At 40.7% G+C, this 21,102-nt stretch overlaps 1 pseudogene; it reads right to left on the bottom strand.

Annotated features, from left to right (window-relative positions):
• Nucleotides 1-451: 451 nt before the first annotated feature.
• LOC129638483 (T-complex protein 11 X-linked protein 2-like) lies at nucleotides 452-20,730 on the bottom strand (annotated as a pseudogene).
• Between the last annotated feature and the right edge of the window lie 372 nt (nucleotides 20,731-21,102).

Below are 21,102 nucleotides of genomic sequence, written 5' to 3'. Positions count from 1 at the left end.
GAGGCTGAGAACGGTCCTCAACTGAATGTTCACTGGCAGACAATATTGATTCACTCCCCAGTTTTCATACTGCTTCATGCCCCACACCAGAACAGGATGTGAGGGCTCTTACTATTACTGCAGCCTTAAAAGTATAGGGAGAATGTGATACTGGAAATAGGATTCTGTCTTCCCCTGATTTGTAACTCAGCGTCTTCCCAACCTCTAGAAGCCCTTATACTTCCAGAACTCATAGTTTGAAAAAATTCCACAGAAAGTTTTCACAGCCCTCAAGGAAATGATTTTCCATTGGAGGAAACAATGCTAGCAGCCGACGCCCTGATGCCTGCTCAAGCCAGCATCCTGAAGAATGATCAGCCAGTGAAGGAGAACTGAGGGATCACTGGTTCTCAGATAATAGGGGATAAGGGCACAAAACCTGCGTTCAGTTGCAACACAGAAGGAACTGAGGTTTTCTTGCAGCACAGAAGTTTATTATGAAGGGGGCTGGGCCAGTTTGTATTTACATGCTGGAATCCTGCAGCCTTGAGTCCAGGTTGAAGTGAGGAAGAGGCTACTCTGCTGGGCACAGGTGATGTCATCCCAGGAACATACTTAGCCCTCTCTCCTGGGTCCCTGTTGCCAGACTGTGGTCTGGAACTATCAGATAGACTCCACTTCTGTTTCTTGGGCCTGAGCTGGAGGGATGATATCTTTAAGGATTTCATCGTAATAGGGGCTAAATACCTGCTGATTGTGACGCATCAGATTGAAAAACTTCCAGCCCAGTTTTGTCAACTCTCCCTTGATGAGAATAAGGCCAACAGGGAAGTCTAGCAGAGACTCCTGCATCCCACGAACCAAACAGCCTTTGAGAAACAAGTGGATCCGCTGATCTGTGTGCAAGAAAAAAGTTAAAAGGGAAAGATCAAAGAGATTTCAGAAGAAATTCACAATGCCCTTGCACTCCCTGTTCGCCAACGTTTAAATTAACACATTTTCACTGACCTACTCACTCATTCAGGTAAAACATGTTAATGAGATTTTCTTTTCTTTTCTTTTGGAAGAAGGAATGCTATAAAGCTTCTAAAAGCAATGCATTATTGAAAGATGTCGAGCCAGTAAGTTTCTGGCTGTTTATAATGTTATGGGGTGCTAAGTGAGCTCCCGACGTGTGTGACCTAACAAGAGGATCCTAGACATTGTATGTGAAATTCTAAGGGCACACATTGCAGCCAGTGTACCAACTCTGGGTCCATACAACCATATCAGACTTTGTCAAGATGTGAAAATTAGAAGCAAGGTGGTCGAGCTCACTGCTTCCATTCTTGCAGGGAATATATCCTTCAGCCTAAATTAGCATCAGTTCCTTAGAGGGAAGTAGGGACCATCATGGTAACTTAAAGCATGGGCTAGAGAAAGGGTTTCCCATCACAGGTCTTGGGTTATAGTTAGAGAATGACCAGGAATCACTCAGCACTAGCACCTGCAAGTTACACATCCTAGCTGACCTTAAAACCATATGTTCACTCTTCAAACTGAAAGAGTTTGTCCAATTTGTTTGGACAAATTTATTTCAATTTATTTCAATTCTGCACATTATATATAAGGAAACTAAAGCCAAAGGACTTTCCCAACAATCATTCCATTTCTGAACGTCTTCACAACTGACTTCCAAGCTTCAGTCCACCTTGTTACCTTCCACATTCTTGCTACCCCTTCCCTTGCCACCCCTTCCCAGCCCCACCACCACAGGAGGACTCTTACCAATGATGTTACGAACACGGTTCTCTTTCTTGGCGATGTTCTGAAGTTGGCCTCTAAGAGAGGCTTTCTTTTCACTACTCAGGGCAGTTAGGCCCATGTCTTTGAGGCGTTCATGGATTTTCTGAGACACTTGTTCACTCACACTCACCATAGCTTCTTCAGGCCTAGATGATGAAGGACAGAAAGCAGAGTGGCCTTGGCATAGGGGCAAAGCTCAGAGAGTCCAACACCAGAAGCCAGGCCCACTTACAAAAGAATTCCAGCTCTCCACCACTAACAGAGGACCCAGCATTTCAAATCATTTCATTGTTACCCTCAAGATGTCAACTATTTCACACACATTAATTCGTACATATTAACTAATTCATACTATTCTCCACTTTAAATGAAACAAATTGGACAAGGGTTCAGTTCCATTCTTGGATCTACTCAGTGTTCTTTAGTCCCATAAACTTTATTCAAATTCTGTTTTAAGATTTCTTAAGCATTTTCCATAGTTGTCTTCCCTACTTCGCCAGTTAACTTGTAAATATATTGAGATCTGAACTTCCAGTTCTTCTTTTTACTTCAGCTGGGGTGCCCTGCATGAAGCAAATTATGGATACATATTGACCAAGGGATCAACTTCTGGATATACACACATAAATCCAGTGTCACTTATTTAAGTATATAATGACTCATTTTTAGCAAACACAGTACTGAATCATTCATAGCAAACTAGTTTCCACACTCACCTCCTTGGAAATATGTTTTGTTTCCATCACAAACTTTAATACAATTTATCAAAAGACACCAATGACCTTTGAAGATGATGCCCAAGGTCTTTTGTGTGGTTTATGATAAAGAATAAGGCAGTAATACATTAACTGCCTAAGTTCCAAAACCAATAAACTATTTTCAACTCTCAGAAAGATCTAGGAAATTTGTTGTTGCTCATGTTGCATAGTCGCTAAGTCATGTCTGACTCTTTTGCAACCCCATGGACTGTAGCCTGCCAGGCTCATCTATCCATGGAATTCTCCAGGCAAAAACACTAGACTGGGTTGCCATTTCTTACTCCAGGGGATCTTCCTGACCCAAGGTTCAAATCTGGGTCTCCTGCATTGGCAGGCAGATTCTTTACCACTGAGTCACCAGGAAAGCCTCTATGAAGTTTACCTGGAGTTAAATTCGTCTGTCAGGGCCTTGGTTATGTGTTTCAGTTTATTCACAAATTCAGTCGAACTGAATAAAGCACTACCAGAGAAACTTCTGGCCACTAGCAAGACTGAGGCCAGAATGCCCAACTGCTTCAACTGGGACTCCATGTCTTGCAGCCGGATTTTATCCATTAGCAGAGTCTGGTGAGACAGGGAAAAGCAAGCTGTCCGAAAAGTGTTTTAGTAAAGGTATCAAATACAAAACAAAAAGGCAATGTTCTTATATATGTTCCTACCTCGGGAAACTCTTTACTGTCAAGATCCCAGAGAAGAAGGTTCAGGTAACCCTGGTATAGCACCATTGTGGAACTGGGAAGTTGTGGATTGTCCACTGCCCAATTTGAAGATGAATGGGCCATGCTGGAGGAGCTGGGAGAGTCAGGAGAACTTGAAGGTGGTGTAGTGAGGTCTAGAGCTGTTTTGGTTAGCCATTTTGTGGTGCAATCAAGGAGATCTATGACATAGAAGGGAATATGTAAATATCTTCTAACACCAAGGCTTGAAAAGTAAGGTTTGAGGATATATTCTTCCTCAATAAATAAGTGATTTTGTACATCTTTTCTCGTAGAGCAATGTTCCTTCTTCCTACCCCATGCCTTCGCCCGTCCAATAGGGAGAAGCTATCTATTAAAAAAAACAACAACAACAACAAAAAAACCCAGAAAGTACCCTATCACTATAAGAAATAAGACCCAAAGTCAAATCTCCCCCTCTCCTGTCCTTAAATTTTGAACATACTGGGTTGCTTGTTGAGGAGTTCCTGGAATTTAGTTCGTTCATACTGGATAGAGTGTTCCTTCAGGTAGGGTCGGAGGCTCTGTATAGTTCACCATGTCCATTTTCATCAGGCCCAGAACATGGAAGATGCCCCTGTCAATGGAGGAAAAATCAAATGCTTACACTCTGAAAGGTAATCTAGTGGAGTGAGGTGGAACTGAAGCCAAGAGTCCTAAAATCACAGTATCATAGAGTAAAAAATGGCCTTAAAAACCACAGTCCTACTTCAATTTGCAAATACAGACATTGCAGCCAGGGACCCAAGGCCACAGAGTGAGTTGTTATCAGAGCTAGGAACAGATACATCTTCTGATCTTTTAGTTACCAGCCTAGAGTTCTTTCCACTGTAGGTACTCCACCTCAGAAAAACGATTAAAATTCTAACTCCCTGTGGGTAGTCGGGATGATGGTGGTTGAATTTCTAACTCATTTGGCTTATTACTTTACCTCTGGTTCTTGGTTCTTCTATCTGTGAAACAGGGATCATTCTCATTCTTGTTCCCCCACAGGGTTTGAGTTAGGATACATAAGAAATTATCTGCGAAAGTGCTGTTTGAAATATCCCAAAGAAACAGTTACTGTACTCTAGTGTCTAGACAAGAATATTGGAGTGGGTTGCCATTTCCTTCTCCACAGGATCATCCCGACCCAGGCATCGAACCCTCTTCTCTTGCATCTCCTACACTGGCAGCGGGATTCTTTACCACTAGTGTCACCTGGGAAGCCAGTGTCTTAACAGCATCATTTCTCAGAAAGTGTCCGAATGATCTGGAGATCATCAAAAGGGTTCTGAGAATCCATCCTTTGAAAATAAAAGCCAATAAACCACAGAGGAACAGCAGAGATATTAGTTCGTTCTTCAGTATAGAAGAGCTAGGCAAGCCAGGGGCTATAACCCAGTATCTGGCCCACAGTTTTCTGGTACAGTGTCTAAGACAGGATACTACATCTAGTGTTCAGGAACAGTACATCTAGTTTCTCACCTCAGTAACTGTACAGGATCTGTTATGCTCTCTAGTTTTCGCACTGCTTCATCTCGGACTGGTGCACACAGCAGGGTCATCAAATTAAGAATGTAGTTGGGGAGATGAGGGACATCCAGGGCCCCATGCTCTGCTTCCTGCTTGAGGAGATCTATGTCCAGAGCTTCTTCAATCTCATCTCTTAGGCTGTTCTGGCGTGGTAATAGCAGTGATAGCAATATCTGCCCAGAAAAGAAAATCAATGGAGCCAAATTATTTAGAACTCCAAACACTCTTTGATGAACAATCTCCTTAAGGCAAAGGCATGCCAGCCTATGTCTATTGGGCCTCCAGAAACTAGGTTTCCCAACTGCATATACAGAATATTATTTCTCTCTGTTTAGGAGCCAGTTATAATTTAAGGCTTCATTGGGATTAGTAGTAATAGTAGTGCTGTACTATTTTCTTGGCAGAATGAGATAAAGATAGGAAGAAAAATACCTGTGACAAAAACAATTGCAGGATATAAAAAATATAAAACACATACCATCACAAGGTAATGGGATATTCTTTTTATAAAACTTTTTAGTTTGTATTCGGGTAGCCAATTACCAATGTGATAGTTTCAGGAGAACAGTGAAGGGACTCAGCCATACATATACATGCATCCATTCTTCCCCTAACTCCCCTCACATTCAGGTAGCCACATAATATTGAGCAGAATTCCATGTGCTACAGCAGGTCCTTGGTTATCCATTTTAAATATAGCCTTGTGGGGGTGAGATAGTCTTAATAAAGGATAAGGACATCATTAGATTGTTTGACCACAAAGGGAAAAGATGAAATAGGCAGAGAAACCTTTAAGTGTCACTCGAAATAATCTTTTCACTCTAAAGTATAAGTTTCTTGTTGGCAAAGGCTCTCTTATGTATCTACGTGCTTCTGAAACACAGAAAACATAATGGGAGTTAAGCAAAAATCTGTTTAATTGAATGACATGCTGTGTTGTTACAGCAAGATCTCAACTTTCAAGCTTCATCTCATACAAATAAAATGGAAGTTTCTCCATATTATCTGTTCAAGTAGTGGAACATATGTAGAAATGAAACTTGTGCATGCATGCATGCTAAGTCATGTCCGACTCTTTGCTACCCTATGAACTGTAGCCCACCAGCCTCCTCTGTCCATGGGATTCTCCAGGCAAGAATACTGGAGTGGGTTGCCATGCCCTCCTCCAGGGCATATTCCCCACCCAGGGATCAAACTCGAGACTCTTACGTCTCCTGCATTGGCAGGTGGGCTCTTTACCACTAGCATCACTTGGGAAGCCCCAAAATAATTCCTATTTATCAACAATTAAAAGGTCTGGGATTTTAAAAAAAAAAAAAAAGAGGACTTTCCTGTGGTCCAGTATTTAAGAATTCGCCTTGCAATACAGGGGACATGGGTTTGATCCCTGCTCAGAGAAACAAAGATCCCACATGCTGCAGGGCAACTAAGCCCACAAGATGCAAGTGCTGAGTCTGTGCATCACAACTAGAGAGAAGCCCATGCACCACAATGAAAGATACCCCATGCCACAACTAAGATTTAATATCCACAAATGGGAAGTTGGTTCCTCACCTCCTTAATTTCTTTTAGGAGTTCAAGTGCAGAAGTGAAGTCAGCTGGAGTACTTGATAGCTGGACTTTCAGATGGTCCCCAAAAGCCTTGTACATTGTCTCCATCATCCTGCGTTCCAGACTATAAGACAGTTAAATGAGCAACTTGCTCTTTACCCAGAGAGTTGATAAAGGATCCTAATCTCCTAAATCCCAAACATCATTTAAGATCATGAAAGACCATTATGTTGATAGGGAAGGAGCTATGTTTAGACTTTAGCAAAGTTGAATACACTGAGTTTAGTCTCAGATGCAAAGGCACTGATCAATTTCTCTCAGAAGGATTCCTCATGGTTCCAGAAAAGCTCTCCTTCTAGTAAGAAGAACCAAGAAGTTGCATTTGAGGCCCTGAGTTCTAGCCTTGGTTCTTCATCTGACTTAAATGTATGCCTTGGTTTTAATACCTGTAGACTTATACCTTTGAACTAGATGATCTTTTCCCTTCAGCCTTAAAATCCAAAAAAGGATTTTCCTTCTTGATAACACTTGAAAATCTTATGTGCACCTCCCACTCATTATCTTCCCTTCTCAAACCTGTGTCTTTTCAAACAAATCATAAAGTTTACATTTTTCCCATTAAAACTAGAATAGTAATGCATGCTTTTGTTGAAAATTTTACAAGCAATACAGAGGTAAATGAAAAAAGTCAAAGTTCCTTCCCCAACACACCAATCCCATTTGTGAGATGTCACCAACTGTTATTTATCTAATGCATAACAATTACTTCTTTTCATCCTTTTAATGCACTTGGTCCCCAAATTACAGAGATTTTGATTCCTAAATATGTCTGGAATCCATCTCCTCCTGCCATCATTTCCTACCTGGACTATTGCAATAGTCTAGTAAGGAGAAGGCAATGGCAACCCACTCCAGTACTCTTGCCTGGAAAATCCCATGGATGCAGGAGCCTGGAAGGCTGCAGTCCATGGGGTCGCTAAGAGTCAGACACGACTGAGTGGCTTCACTTTCACTTTTCGTTTTCATGCACTGGAGAAGGAAATGGCAACCCACTCCAGTGTTCTTGCCTGGAGAATCCCAGGGACGGGAGAGCCTGGTGGGCTGCCATCTATGGAGTCGCACAGATTTGGACACAACTGAAGCAACTTAGCAGCAGCAGCAGTAAAGGTATTCTGGCCCCCAATCAAAGTCTTACTGCAACAATGCCACATATTCTTGCTTAGACCAATGATATTTCTAAGAAAAAAAATCTGATCATAATGACATGATCATTTCCCTCAGCCACCTGGGAGAAGGCGATGGCAACCCACTCCTGTGTTCTTGCCTGGAGAATCCCAGGGACGGGGGAGCCTGGTGGGCTGCCCTCTATGGGGTCACACAGAGTTGGACACGACTGAAGAGACTTAGCAGCAGAACCTCCCTATCACCAGGAAGATTTTCTTGTTGTCATTGTTGTTTAGTAGTTAAGTTGTGTCCGAGTTCTTTGTGACCCCATGGACTATAGCCCTCCAGACCCTTCTATCCCTGGGATTTCCCAGGCAAGACTACTGGAGTGGGTTGCCATTTCCTCCTTCAGGGGGTCCTCTTGACCCAGGGATTGAACCTGGGTCTCCTGGATTGGCAGGTGGATTCTTTACTGCTGAGCCACCAGAGGAACACCAAAGTTGTTTAGTTGCTAAGTAGTGTCCTCATCTTTTTTTGTGACCCCATGGACTACAGCATGCAAGGCTTCTCTGACATTCTCTATCTCCTGGAGTTTGTTCATTGAGTCAGTGGTATTATCTAAACATCTCATCCTCTGCTGCCCCCTTCTTTTTTTTGCCTTCAATCTTTTCCAGCATCAGTGTCTTCTCCAATGAGTAGGCTCTTCATATCAGGTGGCCAAGTTACTGGAGCATCAGCCCTTCCAATGAATATTCAGGGTTGATTTCCATTAGGATTGACAGATTTGATCTCCTGCCAGTCCAAGGGACTCTCAAGAGCGTTCTCCAGAACCACAATTCGAAAGCATCAGTTCCTTGGCACTCAGCCTTCTCTGTGTTCCACTTCTCACATCCGTACATGACTACTGGAAAAACCATGATTTTGACTGTATGGACCTTGGTTGGCAGAGTGATGTCTCTGCTTTTTAATATGCTGTCTAGGTTTGTCATAGCTTTCCTTCCAAGGGCAAGCATCTTTTACTTTCATGGCTTCAGTCACAGTCTGCAGTGATTTTGGAACCCTAGAAAATTAAATGTGTCACTGCTTCCGCTTTTTTCCCTTCTATTTACCATGAAGTGATGGGACTGGATGCCATGATCTTAGTTTTTCAAATGTTCAGTTTCAAGCCAGCTTTTTCACTCTCCTCTTTCACCTTCATCAAGAGGTTCTTTAGTTCCTCTTCCCTTTCTGTCTTTAGAGTGGTGTCATCTGTATATTGGAGGTTGTGGATATTTCTCCCAGCAATCTTGATTCCAGGTTGTGACTCATCCAGCACAGCATATCTCATGATGTGTTCTACATAAAAGTTAAATAAACAAGGTGAAAATATACAGCCTTGACATACTGCTCTCCCAATTTGGAACTAGTCAGTTGTTTCATGTCCAGTTCTAACTTTGACTCACAAAGGTCCAGTTCTAACCTTCTGATCATGTGAAATGAGTGCAGCTGTTTGGTAGTTGGAACATTCTTTGCCATTGCCCTTCTTTGAGATCGGAATGAAAACTGACCTTTTCCAGACCTGTAGCCACTGCTGAGTTTTCCAAATTTGCTGGCATATTGACTGCAGCACTTTAATAGCATCATCTTTTAGGATCTGAAATAGCTCAGCTGGAATTCCATCACCTCCACTAGCTTTGTTCATACTAATGCTTCCTAAGGCCCACTTGAATTCACACTCCAGGATATCTGGCTCTAATTGAGTGACCACATCATTGTGGTTTTCCAGATAATAAGACTTTTTTTTGCATAGTTTTTCTGTGCATTCTTGCCACCTCTTCTTAATGTCTTTTGCTTCTGTTAGATCTCTACTGTTCCTGTCCTTTATTGTGGCCATCCTTACATGAAATGTTCCCTTGATACCTTCAATTTTCTTTAAGAGATCGCTAGTCTTTCCCATTCTATTGTTTTCCTCTATTTCTTTGCATTATTCACTTAAGAAGACCTTCTTGTCTCTTCTTGCTATTCTCTGGAACTCTGCATTCAGTTGGGTATATCTTTCCCTTTCTCCCTTGGCTTTCTCTTCTTTCTTCAGCATTTGTAAAGTCTCCCCAGACAACCATTTTGCCATCTTGCATTTTTTTCTTTGGGGTGGTTTTGGTCCCTGTCTCCTATACAATTTTATGAACCCTAGACCACCTGAAAAGCACCTATTCATATCTAAAAACTCAACTCAACATTACCTCATCAGGAAGGTTTCCCAAACCCTCTTCGGCAGCTAAGCAGGAATAAGGAACTCCATATACTCGATGTGAGAGAACTTATCACTGCACAGGAACTATATACTATTTGACTATCTCACCTACAGAAGCTTCGTAATGGCAAAGCCAGCATCATACTCATCTATATGTCTCCAACATTCAGCCTTCCACCTAGGACATGCTCAATAAATGTTTGTAGAATAAATATCTGACAATGAGATTTCTCTTAGGAATCCATAACTCTAATCAGTATCACTTTATAAGTCCAAAGATAAAAGCAGTCATTGATTACCTATAGATAATAGATAACCCTCAATTGTATTTCAGTAACTTCTCTGGTATACTTGCATTACTACACTAGAATAAGGCTGTTAATAACAAAACAATGAAGATTTATTTCTAAACAGTGAGTTGGCCAAAAAGTTCCTTTGGTTTTTAAATAAAAATACACATTTCTCATTTTCATCAACAACTTTATTGAACAACGTATTCTCCATTTTGTTCCACTACCTCTTCCATTTTCCAGACAATTTTATAATTTAATCTTCCCCAAATTTTTTATCTTTTTGAGCAAAGAACTAATCCAGGTTCCTTTTAAGTCTTTCAGGGCATTGAAACTTTTTCCATTCAAAGAATTTTGTAAAGACTGAAATACGTGGACATCTGAAGGTGCAATGTCTGGCGAATACACAGATGCATCAGAACTTTCTAGTCAAATTGTAACAGTTCTTGCCTGGTCATCAAAGAAACATGCAGTCTTGCACTATTCAGATGGAAGACGATGTGTTTTCTGTTGACTAATTTTGGATGCTTTTTGTTAAGTGTTGCTTTCAATTGGTCTAATTGGGAGCAGTACTTGTGATTAATTGTTTGGTTTTCTGGAAGGAGCTCATAATAGAGGACTCCTTTCCAATCCCACCATATATACAACATCACCTTCTTTGGATGCAGACCAGCCTTTGGTGTGGTTGGTGGTAGTTCATTTCAATTGCCCCATGATTTCTTCTAATCCACATTATTGTACAGTATCCACTTTTCATCATCTGTCACAATTTGTTTTAAAAATGGAACTTTTCTACCTTTCTTGAAAAAATAAACCATAATATGCCAAAATGTTGCTTTTTTCCTCCCATCTTCAATATTAAAATTGCTACACAAAAATTCAGCAATGTTGATAAGTTTTTTTTAAATGCATGCTGATATGACAGCTGTCAAAATACAACCTAATAAAATTGAAGTGAAATTAAAGTCAACTAAATGCTACTAGAGCCACCTTACAGGAAAAACTGAACAAACTGGTCAGTTCAAGAGTATTATTCCCTCTGCTTCATTTCCCCACCCCTCATCACCACCACAATCCCTCAGCCACTTTAACAGATCTTCACTCTCCTTGTTTCCCTTTCTCCGCACCCCTGCCAGCAAAAAAATAAATCTAACTGAGGCTCCAGGGACAGTGAAGGCAGTGTTGGCAAACTAAGGGAAAAAAGTAAGAAGTGTAAAGAGCAAGAGACACTGACAGAGCAAGGTGCTTAAGTGATGGAATACCTGAAGTGGCAAAATAGAAGCCCCTTTTAAAGCTGGGAAATTAGAATGTTATATGAAATATTGAGTCAAACAAAGAAATTTACTCATTTAACTATTAACAAACTACTACAAGTATTTATGGAGAAGGAAATGGCAACCCACTCCAGTGTTCTTGCCTGGAGAATCCCAGGGACGGAGGAGCCTGGAGGGGTGCCGTCTATCGGGTCGCACAGAGTCGGACACGACTGAAGCGACTTAGCAGCAGCAGAAGTATTCAAATCATACTCCCTGAATGATTCATGTATGTATCGCAATATCAATACAGTTAATAAGAACCAGGATAAAGTGTGATTTTAGAGGGGCAGTGTTTATTAATGGGTTTTGATCTTGGTTCACAGAATTTTTGTTAAGCCGATTATGAAGCAGAAATATTCCCTGAAAGCTCTTATCCCATGAAGAGTTGGCAATATCACTATTAGAAAAGAAATAATTTCATTTGTACTTGATCAATCTATAGATAGTTAAGAGAATAACTACTAGTAGCTACTTTCTCCAAAGCTGTCTAAGAAGATGTGGAATTCACTGTGTTTCACTGTTAAATGAGGTACCAAAATGAAAGTTCTAACAATAATTTCATTAATTTATTCCCTGCTTAGATAAAATTTTTCTGCTTTCAGTCTGTAAAACTAATAATTACACAGATTACTCCTCTGTTTTGTTTGTTGGTACCATTTAAGACATACTAAAACATTAACTGTATTAATAAAAGTGCTTCAAACCTGATCCAAAGTCATTTGTGCTGTGTACATATGCCAGGAGGAATGAAATGGAAAAAATAGAGTTGATACCTGTTGGGAGGTAATACACCGTCTTCCATGTAAAAATCTGGATTTACCACGATTTCATGAGCAATGCTAAGCTTAGAAATTTGGTTAACTCTCTCTATCAGATCCGTGACAGAAAGTACTTCAGGTCGGCTTGCTGGAAAAAGGCATAGAGATCAGTAAGCAGGGAACCCACACAAATAGAATTGCTTTTCATTAGAGATCCACTCAGCCAAATAACTTCCTCAAATTTAGATTTATCAAACAGATCTTGAACAGATTCACTCGATCATTACAGTATTTGAGGTTTTCTGAACTCTTTGCTGTTCAACAGCTCTAGCGACTTGCAGAGAAGTCAGATATGAGGAGAAGTTACCTTATGAAACACAAAAAGTAAAACTTATTTCAAAAACTTTTGCCTAAACTGTCAAAACAATACATGAAATATAGCAAAGAAAAAGTGAATAAGTTGTGGTTTATAAAATAAACTTTTAGCTAGAATTTACTTTTTATACTTACTGTTTTATCTACAGATAAAAAAAAATATTTTTTATCTGCCATTGGTTGAAACTTCAGGTGCAGAGAGCCAACTATATAATGAACTTTAGAAAGTGGTTCCTAAATCCTTTTTCTACCTCTGATGAGAGAGGAAGGGACATAAAATGACAGTCTCCTTACAGATAACACCATAAGTATTAGTATATGGTTCTAAAGCTGAACCATTCTTAAAACATTGTTTCAAAATCTTGGGACTCCACAGACCAATAAAATTTCACACACAAAAAATGAGTGACAGTAATATGCCAATTTTAATTTTTCCACATATGGGTGTTGTGACAAAAACCCCACCTTACCATAATCCAAATAATTATTCTGTGAAAAAAAATTATATTTTAACATCTCAAAAGGCAAAAAAGAAAATAGAACTCAGCAATCTTTAAGTTGCATCAATTTAACTTTACTTTTAAAACCTATGATATTTTTGCTTTACTTACGTCAAGATTGGTAAGAACTTTATCACACACTCTCATAGGAATTTAGGAACAACTTTCTGAGTTCATTATACAGTTGGTTCTCTGCACCTGACGTTTCAACCCATGGCAGATAAAAAATATATATATATTTTTAAATTTCAGAAAATTCCAAATGGCAAAACTTGAATTTGCTCCATGCTGGTAACTATTTACATATAATTTATATTGAATTTGGTATTATAAGTAATCTAGAGATGATTTATATTATACAGGAAGATATAAGTAGGTTACATGCAAATACTACACCATTTTACATAAGGGGCTTGTGCACTATCGATTTTGGTATCCTGAGGGACGAGGTGAGGAAGAGTCCTGGAACCAATCTCTTGTGGATACAGAGTGATTGTTGTACAGACTACTTAGTTACAGAGAGATAATAGTAAGCACACACAGTAGTTATGATTATTACTTGGTATATAAAATAAAACTATTTTCTCTCTCACTTTCAACACTGTTCCATAATTTGTTCAAAAAGAACTACTTATAACCAAAAATATAAGACTCATCTAAGAACCCTAAAACTTCACCAAGGAGATGGTCTACTGCAAATTTACTTCTCATTTAAAAATTTTTCAACAGAAGTTAGTATCATCAATCCATATCTCCTTTCCACTCTAACTAAAAAGCTACATATGTTGAAATATATAATTTATCCAATTCGTTAAGTCATTTATTTGAGAGACACTATGAATTAATAATTGTTCCACTCCGTTTACTAGCAGTGACCCTAAATGGCCACTAGAAAAACATACATGACTCAACTTAACAATATTGTGGCTTCCAACTATTTTTCTCATTTTTGTCTTCAAGAGTTTAGATCAAGTCACTACATTTGGACAGATCTTCAGATTTATGTTTGGTTGAATTTACTGGCGATTTTCATAAGAGAATTGCAATTTGAGTTCCTATGAGATTGGACTAGTCAAACAAAAGTCTCAAATAAATGCCTACCACAAGGTGCAGAAGAGACCTCATGCTTCTATGCATCTGTTATTATAGATCTAAAACATTACCTTGAGCAGTGATAATTCTTATGTCAACAAAGTGTTTTGGGAGTGGACAGAACACACTTTCAGCGCTAGGTAATTAGGATTCTCTCAAACCCATTCTAGGTTTATCATTTACAATCTATAAAATCAAAAGATAAGAATGCCACCAATTTCCCATGTTTTGAACTAACTCAGACACACTCAAGTCTTGTCAAACACAAGTCATTATGTTTTGTTGGCCTCTTTCTCTAGAGTTAAAATATCTTTTAATTTCACTTGACAATCAGGGACCTAGGTCCAATAGGTAAAGATTAGAGGGGGAAAAAGACAAGAAAAAGAATAATATGAAAGAGGAGTTAGCAGAAGATGAGGAGTGAAAAACATAAGGTTGTGAGAGCCTTCTATGCTCCTTAAAGGCACTTAAACCACATGCTATCTATTCCTTTAACCTAGCTGCTATCGAACACTACCCAAGGAAATGATGATAGAATTCCAGACCTACCAGCAGAGTGGTCATCTAAACAGAAGCTCTGGTTTTCTTGGGTCTGCTCTGGTGTTTCAGGCTTATGGGCTCCACTCTCTGCTTCATTGGAATCATTCTGGAGCACAGTTTTTTCCATCTTGGGCATCTTGATGGTATCTGGAATTGGGGCAAAAAGAAGAGGCAAGCTGTTAGTGATGGAAGATTTGGCTCTGATACAGGGAGGCAGACAGGAGGGCTCTTCAGTTGCCAGTCTGTGCTTTGACTGAATCTGTGGCTCCAAGTTGAGGATGGGGACAAAGGTTTCAGGGGTCTCTTTTGGAATAGCTAGGTTTCTCAAATAGCCTTGAGGGAAGGAGAACAGTGAGTCTAGTAGAGTCGCCTTTCCTGACATTCAAGAAAGTTAGCATTGGGTAAGAAGGAGAGACAATCAAGGCCCAGAGATGGACAATAACTTCCTCAAGAGACTTCCTCAAACTCAGTTGTCTTTAATTAGTCTGGGCATAACCCCCTTCCTCCTTAACTTCTGCCCCAGATTTGCCTTTGGTTATGAAGAGGCCTGGCAGCTGGACTCAGGCAGCAAGACACCCCCACAGCCCTCGAGACCCCAGCCCCTCACCTCAGCCCAGTCCTCGACCAGCTGCCCCACGGTTGTTTGTGTTAGTGAGGCCCCTCTGCCTCGCCAGTGCGGTCCTGGGGCATACCATGTGGGACAGAACAGGAGGGGAGATCAGCCGGAAGGGGCTGGACACAACTGTGGAGATGATGAAACCAACCCAGCATACACCCCCGCCAATGACTCTAGGTAGAACAGTCCGAAACGTGAAAACAAAGGGTGTCCAGGTAACATAAAGGGTCATGTGCCCAGGGTACCATGGGAACCTAGAGAGCAGGCAAGGCAAGTGGGGATGCAACTATTGGTGATAGAGCAGGTACGCAGCTGAGATTCTCCAGGAAGAGAGTTTTCAATTAATCTTCTCAAGTCCTGTGCCTCCCCTCCAGGCAAGAACTGTCCAAAGCTACTATCCTCTCTGCCCAGTGGGGGAAAAACATTTAAATAACAATTTAGAAAGGAAAAGGAGCATTATTTTTTGTTTCACCTCAAGCTCATGTAACGTTTGAAATGAAAAACCAACAGGGTTACAGAAATCCAGAATTATGTTTTCAGGGTTTTTTTCCCCCCTTTTGTTTAAGTCAATCCTCCTTGCAATGTAGAGACAAATAGGCTGTTAAACTTCCAGTTTACAAATATAGAAAGCAGCATCATTTTAAAGGGCTGGTTATAAAAACTGTGGTGAAGGGGCCAGATCATAAGTCTCAGAGGGAGCCTAGGTTTGGTTTGGTTCTTCTGACTATTTTCCTGGCTTCTTCATTACAATCCAATTGTGAGCCTTGGAGATCACCTAGAATGTGTGGGTGCTAGAATAGATGACTCTGAGGGCACTCGGGTTGCTCACTCATTAGTCCTAGTTTACTTTTTCACTCTACTGGCCAGTTAGTTACAGTGATTTGAGGACCCCTGGATTGACTCATTTCCAAATTCTGGGAAAAATTTTTTTCAAAGATGTCTCTACCCTGCACTAGGGACTTCTCTGGTGGCTCAGTCAGTAAAGAATCTGCTTGTAATGAAGGAGACTTGCTCGGGTTTGATCCCTGAGTAGGGAAGATCCCCTAGAAAAGGAAATGGCTACCCATTCCAGTATTCTTGCCTGGGGAATTAGAGGAGCCTGGTGGGCTACAATCCATGGGATGGCAAAGAGTCAGATACGACTTAGTGACTAAACCACCACCACCACTCTGCACTATTCTATCCTGCTCTTTTATCCTGATAACTGTTTTTTTACCCACTAACTTTACTTCATAAAACAAAACTATAATTCGACCAAATTCTCATCCCTTGCCTTGTTAGGGTCAATAATGAAGTGTGGATATCTTGCACAACAGTTATAGAGGAGAGGTCCAAGAGCTTTCCAGTCTAAGGAAACTCTAACTACCCTCTGGGTCCAAAAGGATGTGAAGGGTATTGACCAGTTAAGTTTCTGCTTAGTTGGAGAGTGTATAATATTAATAAATGCTAAATCTGAATGTCTTCCTCATCTTCTCTTGATATTTGCCTCAGTAATATCAACTTTGAAACAAAATGCTGTCACACAAAACTCGGAAGAAATGGTTAATTATATTTTTCTCGATTTGAACATCAAATTTTAGATTCATAAAGCATGAATCAACCAGAAATTGATTTATCTTTTTAAAAATAAGATTTCTACTTGGTTTCTAAGACAAATTATCCAGAATGACACAGATTTTTTTTCCCCTCACAAAATTGCAGTGTTTAAAAGATTCTTCTCAGTGACACTTCAAATTCTGTTAGTACTAAATTTGTTTAAGTTAAACTGTCATTTAAAAAATAGAGTATATTTTATAGAGCACTTTTAGGTTCACAGCAAAATTGAGCAGAAGTTACAAAAATTTCTCATATGCCCCCAGTCCCTATTCATGTCTAGCCTTTTCCATTATCAACATCCTGCATGAGAGTGGTACATTTGTTACAACTGATGAGATACATCATTATCAGCCAGAATCCATAGTTTACATTAGGATTCACTCTTGGTGTTGTACATTCCATGGTTTTGTACAAGGTGAGAAACAGTCCATGGGGTCACAAGAGTCAGACACGACTTAGCAACTAAACAACAATAACAATATCAATATGTACCCCCCAATATAATATCATACAAAGTAGTTTCACCCTAAAAATCCTCTGTTTCACAGGATCCCTCTCTTCCACCTAACCCCTGGCAGCCATTGATCTTTTATTGTCTCCATAGTTTTGCCTTTTCCAGAGTGTCATATAGTTGGAATTACCTAGCAATTAGTCTTTTCAGACTGACTTCTTTTACTTAGTAATATGGATTTGAGTTCCATCCATTTCTTTCCATGACTTGATAGCTCATTAGTTTTTAGCTGTGAATAATATTCCATTGTCTAGATATACCAAATTGCATTTATCCTTTCACCAACTGAAGGCTATCATGGTTGTTTCCAAGTTATGGCAATTATTAATAAATTTGCTATAAACATTCATGTGCAGAGTTTTGTGTGTAATATTTTTTTTCAACTTCTTTGGGTAAATACCAAGGCATATGTTTACTGGATGATATGGTATAAGTAGGTTTAGTTTAGAAGAAACTGTCTTCCAAGGTTGTTGTTCAGTTATGTTTGACTCTTTGCTACCCCATTGGGATATATAGGAAAGCAGTTGATTCATATGTATTTATATCCTGCAGTCTTACTAAAATCACTTGTTTAGGAGTTTGTTGATTCCTTCAGATTTTGTACATCTGTATTTTTGTATTATCATGTATGAACAAAAGATAGTTTTATGTCTTTTCCCCAATCTGTATGCCTACTATTTTTTCCTTGTCTTGTGCATTAGCTAAAGCTTCCAGTATAATGATGAGAGTGTGCAGCCTGTCTTGTTCCTTATCTTATGGAAAAGCTTTCAGCTTTACACCATTGAGTATGATGTTAGCTGTGGGCTTGTTAAATATGGTCTTTATTATGTTAAGTTACATTTATTCTATACCTAATTTGTTGAGAGTTTTATCTTGAAAAAGATTTGAATTTTTTAATGCTTTTATGCATCTATTGAGATGATCATGTGATTTTTATCCTTCATTTTGTTAATGTGGTGTATCATGTATTTATTTTTGTGTGTTGACCCATACTTAACTCTGTGTCCAAGCAGGGCTGTAAGACGGGGTGTAAGATGGGCCCCGTTGCTGGCTGGGTTCTCTGGCCAGACTTTCTGGTCAGGTAGGACTAGAGGTTATACTCAGCAGTTGGGCAGGGCTGTGCATTTATTTCCCTTCCCATAAAAAGGGTTCTACAGCCCATGTGGTTCATTGGCTGAGGACCAAAGTCAGGCAGAAATGCCAACTAAAGTACCTTGCTAGATGTGGCCACCAGTTTAGCTCTGCAGATGGGCAGAGTTACTGGCCAGGATGTCTGTTCCATCACCATTGTTAGCAAGATTGCAGTCTGCCTAGATCTGAGTGCTAATCTTTGAAAGCCCTGCTCCCCTTTTCCATCTCTATCTGTCCCCCAATGGTCAAGCCCTGCAGATTTTCCCAGTGATCCCTGTGAGGTGCCACCCCTGTGAGCTTCCTGGGAAATTTCGTACAACACTGAGAAGCTGGACATCCACCTTTTGTTATTTTTCACAGTGGAGAAATTTTAAGTCCAAGAGGTCCCTCTTGGTGCAGCACTTTATCAGCTTGAGAGAGAGGCAATGTGATCGCAGTGTAGTTGCTCCTCTAGCCTTTCTAATATGCAGTGCTTCTCAGTCTCTGTAGTCCAAGGGAGATTTCAACCTCATCCCTCTTTCCTATGTTCTGGAATTTTCACAGTGCTGTCTTGGCTATGGATGATTGCTAGTGGGTCTTCTTGTGAGGGGGAAGGAAGTCAGGAATGATGTATATTGCAATCTGGATGACACCATTCCTTCAGTTTTGTAATTAATAAATTAATAAATTGATTCAGGCCTTAAATCTCAATGCTTATAGTGAACTTACTGGGAAAACATTATCACACTTGGGTAGGCAAGTAAATCTAGTAACTAGAAGAGTACCCCATACTATATATTTAAGAAAGGCAGGGTAAAACTACTCCATTTTGGCAATCATTTTTCTCATATTTGTATGAGTATTCACTTAGAAGCTCCAGGTTTTTCATCTCCTGCCATACACCTCTCATCTGCTCCCCCTCAATTTAGTACTTACATTGCCCAGGGTAGAATCAGTACATTAATGAAAAGACTGGTTATCAGATGCAGCTGAACAATGGGAGTTATTGTCCAACACCAGCTTATCTGACAATGCTCATGCTTTCCTTTAAGCCCTTTGAAATGGGCCTAATCTGTGATTAATGTACAAATACAGAGTTTGCTCAATTTATCATGGATATACAGTATCTTTCTCAAATTTGCAAGTGGCAGTACTAGAAGGAGAGTAATATGTTGTGTGAAGGGATTAGGATCCAAAGAGATCTGATAAGCAAATTTGAGCATATTGGCAACCAGGGTTGTTCCCCATGCATGCAACTTGGGTCCAAAGGATCTGAGAAATGTCATTAGGAGACGACTTAGAGGTACAGGAGCAGGCACACAATATCTATCTTCAAACACTGAAGCAGATATTACCTGCTGTGTGAGTCTCCAGCATATTGTCCTAGGTCTATTTGATCGAAGCTACAGGGAGGAAGATTTGGGCACAGTATAAGCAGCAGGTCACCACAAGGGACTGAACAACTTTATAGGATAATTATTTCAAGCAAGAGGTTAAGTCTTGGTGGCCAACATGTTTTCTTCCAAGTCTCAAATCCTCCAGCAACACCAAGACCTATGATATCTACTGTTTTGCTTGTGGAAGTTTATGCTCTAGCAAAGAAAACAGCTTCCAGTTCCCTTGGAGGGTAGTCCATTAGAAAGGAGTGGTAAGCCAATACAGTATATTAATTCATATATGGAATTTAGCAAGATGGTAACGATGACCTTATATGCAAGACAGCAAAAGGGACACAGAGATAAAGAACAGACTTTGGACTCTGTGGGAGAAGGCGAGGGTAGGATGATTTGAAAGAATAGCATTGAAATGTGTATATTACCATATGTAAAACAGGGCTGGGCAAATAAGCCACGTTGTTAGCAGCAATTTGCTTACATTTTAAAATAACTATCATCATTGTTGGGAGCCCAGTCCAACCGAACAGTCACAGGAGCGGAGGGAGCAAAGGGCCAGCCCCAGAGTTCTCATTCCAAGTCCCAAACTCCTCGTCCCCTCAGCATCGGACCTACAGCCGCATCGGACGGCCGCTCTTGGGGCTCCTGCCTCCGGACCTGCCAGGGACCGACCCGGGAAGGATCCGAATCCAGCTCAGAAGGCGGCGCTGCGAAGACAAAAGCGTGCACTCGCCAGAAGGCGCCGCTACATGTCGCGCGTCCAACCTCCGCCCTTCCAATTCCTGCAGGCCGGATTCGCCAGCCCCGCAGCCACCACGCCCTCCTCTCCCCATAGCCCTCTAGCTCTGGCGGGGCCACACATCCTCACCCGAAGACTTGAAGACCAGAGAAAGGTAGACTACGGCACCGACACCACTTCACACTCGACGAGGTTAGTGTTACCGTGAGGAGCTCCTGCAGTTATAAGTTGCGTGGCAGGCCCCGCCCCCGCAAACCCGCCCCCGCAAACCCGCCCCAACAATCTCCGATTGGTCAAGGAATCCTAGATCCGCCTCCTTGCCCCTCCCATCGCTTTAGCCTTGCTGGCCTGAGTCCACTCTTTCTCCTCTACTCAGGACCTTACCCCTGCAACCTGGTGTTAATAGTGTCATACCAGATTCGCTTCCCCGGTGCAAGTCGCTCAGTCGTGTCCGACTCTTTGTGACCCCGTGGACTATACATTCCATGGAATTCTCTAGGCCAGAATACTGGAATGGGTAGCCTTTCCCTTCTCCAGGGGATCTTTCCAACCCAAGGATCGAACCCA

Source organism: Bubalus kerabau, chromosome X (assembly GCF_029407905.1).
Source record: "Bubalus kerabau isolate K-KA32 ecotype Philippines breed swamp buffalo chromosome X, PCC_UOA_SB_1v2, whole genome shotgun sequence".
In the NCBI taxonomy this organism is placed as follows: domain Eukaryota; kingdom Metazoa; phylum Chordata; class Mammalia; order Artiodactyla; family Bovidae; genus Bubalus; species Bubalus kerabau.
The sequence above is the reverse complement of the archived record's forward strand: the minus strand, read 5'-3'. Positions and strand labels throughout refer to the sequence as shown.